The following is a 3807-nucleotide window of genomic DNA, read 5'->3' as shown; positions in this document are numbered from 1 at the left end:
TTCTTATTTATATATAAAAAAAACTAACAGTAGCTTTCTATTTTTTCTATTCTATCTACTTGTTTTTCTTTTTGTGTATATATAAAAAACCTTGCTATGTGTACTGAGTTAGGCTAACCGAGACTTGTCATTTGCACTTACATATTGTTGCTTGTTTGTTAGTTTTGATTGCTTCTATTGTCCTCATTTGTAAGTCGCTTTGGATAAAAGCACCTGCTTAATGACTAAATGTAAATGTAAATATATACCAAAATATATAAAAAAATGTATTTCAGGGGCAAGAACATACATTTTCAATCTCTCCTAGCCTACATTTATGCTTGAGATTAAAACTTACTATATATTTAGACTAAGATTTGTAATGATTTAATGATGCTTATAGAATATATTTGCTAAAATTATAACAGAATATATTTCAAAATGTATTATTTTCAAAAATATAGAAAAAATGGACTAGATTATTGGTAGATATATTTAAGCGGGTATACTAAATATATTTTGAAACATTTTAGCAAATACATATATTTGGCCTTGTTAAAAATATATATTTAAAAACATTTGAAAAAAAAAAATATATATATATACAGTGGGTATATATATATATATATGTGTGTGTGTGTGTGTGTGTGTAAGTATATATATGCATGCTACAGTATATTTCCAGCATCTTTGAACCAAACTATATATATTTTCAATTTTAAAAATAAATGTCACTGAGCTTCACTGTTTACAACATAGATTTAGCATATATTTACAATATATGTTGGTTGGATTTATTTTTAGATTTTTGCTATATGGGAATGTTTGGCTGTTGTGTGTGGTTGCCAGGGTGTTGCTATGCAGTTTCTTCATAGGTGTTCTGAGTGATGTTAAGATGCTGTTATGTGGCTAAGTGGTTGCTTTCTAGTCAAAATCATAACTCTTTCCAGCCTGTTATGGCAGACATCACATTTAGAGTCCAGAAAGGTCACCCAAACACACACGCGCACTACAATCCCAGCATCTCTGAGCCAACAAATTGGCTTTATTGTGTGCATTGTTCCATGCCGGTCTGGGAAAAGGCCTCAGCGCTGTGGAATAGGGGTTTCTGTGTGAGCTGAGCAATGGCTGGCGATGATATCTCAGATAGCGCCCCTCCTCTCTCCTCCATCTGTTTCCATCTCTCATGGTTGACCACATAGCTCTGCTCCCCTTGCTTCTAGTGGAGCCTCATTGTGCAACGTAGGCAGCTTCTGGTTTTCCGGACTCTATTAAAAAAGTGCAAAAGGGAAAGGAAGATGCACAGAGAGAGGCTGCAAGCAATGGCATGGGCGTTTTTTTCAAGCCTGGTGCACAAGGCACATCATTCGCTTTTTTCTGTCATGGGCTTCCTCCATTCAGGGTGAAGCCGTGTTATCTGGTGGAGTCGGCACCATAGTGAGGGGGAAATGCTACTGAATGACTGGGAGAGATTAGCAACCACAGGACAGGTCCAGCCGACACGTACAGGCCCGAACGTTAGCGCTCGCGCTCGCAAGCTCTTTTCCATTCACGCAACAGACTGACAAACACAAGAAGGGTTTAAATGGGGATTTCTAGTCAAATTATCACATCTTTCCATCTGATCTGTACAGGTTTCAGGCCCAGAGCCCTCCTCGTGAAGGCTTTTCTGTTTAAAATCTATAGAGGCGATGTCTCAGTATGCCGAATAAACTGCTTTTGTGTGCAAAAATATTGATTTATTTGATGGCCTCCACCAAGGGTCAAAATTTAGCTGGTTGACCTCATTGACCCCCCATTTCTCCACTGACAGCCATTCAAATATAGCTGTGTATTCTGATGAAATATTTAATTGTAGTTGCTTTATTAGTGCCTGTTTGTTTTTTAGCGCTAACTAGGATGACAGAAGATGACAGCAATTTAAATTAATAATAATTATTAATATATTTAAATAACCTTATTCTTATGCAAATTAAAATGCTCAAAAATATGTCAATGATTTTTTTCCCCCACTCAAAATGAATCATGGTTACTTCCCAGTTTCTGTTTTTTTTCCCGACAAAGCAGCTTTGTCATAATTACAGCAAAAATATCTAAGCCCATCTTTTAGATGCCACAGACCCCCAAATATGATATTCCTTGAGCGAGGAGCCATCACCTTAACATGTAAAATAAAGCTATATATTTTCATTTATAATTTATACTGTGAAAATGTGTATATTATTGCAACAACAACAAAAAAAAAAATATATATAATTTTATAAATATGCATAAAATATTATTTGGAAAATATTTAGTTGTTTCTATTACATTACATTATCATGTTTTTTGTACTCAATATAGTCATATACTGTTAGGTGTAGTATTTGTTGGTTTGTGTCTTTGTTTATTTTTTTTTATCAAATTTATTTATTTCATGCATCTTATTTCTATTTCTAGCAGACCTCAGTTTGACGCCTATATTGGGGCCACAGTCCCTCACATAAATTACGAAGAACAAAAAAGAATAAATAAATAAAAGAACCAGGGTGTACTTGTGTGCACACATACCTCTGAATCTGTCTTTGAGAATTTCGATACATGTGAAGAAGTCTCAACGCTCGGGTAAATACGCAACACTGACCTCCAGCGTGACAGCAGAAAGCAGCGCGTTCAGTGCGACGTAATTTCAGTGCGCCTGCTCGCGCGCCTAGTAGAAAAATAAACAGGAAGAATGGTAGCTAGCGTAAAGAGCGGTGTGGTAAAGCGGGCGGGGTGCAGCGACGAAGAAGCGTTGGTTTGGAACGCTGCGTACGACCTTTTACTTGAAGTTTAGTTATTCAGGTGAAGCTATCACAGTCTGTACTAAATTTACTGTAAATGATCTTTTATAGAGATTACTAGAGGATTTTTTTAAAAGTTGTGTCAGAAACCACGTGATTTCAAATATCAATTTCCTTTTTAATAAGCTTTAATAAGTGTAATTTGTTGACCGCTACGCGCCCCCTAGAGGATAAACTGCGTTATGTCTCGTATAGAAATAGTTAATAGAAACGTATTCGCTTCTACTGCTCTGCACAGTTGGGCGTGTTAGCCGTTAGCATTTCCAAACAAAACATTATTGTGCATCTTCGTACCCTTTCTAGTGAACAGTAGTATTTGCTATGCCGTCCTCATTTTGCTACATTCATTTTCCACTCTTATGTTCAGTCCAGAGAATAACAACAGGCACGGAAACTGAGGAAAGCAGACAGCTTGGCTCAAATGACTGGATGGTTTGGTCTTTTTTTATGTAATATCTGAATTTCAAAGTGTGTTTTTGTCAACGGCATAAGCATCTGACTTCACACATTTCTGAAAGCAGTAAGTAAAACCTGTTCTGTAACGTTACATGCTTCAGTTATCAGCTGTTTGGACTCTCATTCTGACGGCACCCATTCACTGCAGAGCATCCATTTGTGATGTAAGTGATGTAATGCTACATTTCTCCAAATCTGTTCAGATGAAAAAAATTAGTGCTGTCAAACGATTAATCGTGATGAATCTAATCCAAAATAAAAGATTTGTTTACATAATATATGTATGTGTACTGCGTATATTTATTATGTATACATAAATACACACACATACAGTATATATTTTGAAAATATTTAATATATATATATATATTTTTTTATTTATATATATATATATATATATATATATATATATATATATATATAAACGTAACATATTTTTCTTAAATCTATACATGCATGTGTGTGTGTATTTATATATATCCAAGATGTAGATGAGTTTGTTTTTTTAAAGTGTTGTCTAATGATTAATCGCGATTAATCGCATTCAAAA

Source organism: Sinocyclocheilus grahami, unplaced genomic scaffold (genome assembly GCF_001515645.1).
Source record: "Sinocyclocheilus grahami isolate Dianchi unplaced genomic scaffold, SAMN03320097.WGS_v1.1 scaffold442.1, whole genome shotgun sequence".
NCBI classification, from domain to species: domain Eukaryota; kingdom Metazoa; phylum Chordata; class Actinopteri; order Cypriniformes; family Cyprinidae; genus Sinocyclocheilus; species Sinocyclocheilus grahami.
Note: the sequence above shows the minus strand (reverse complement) of the source record.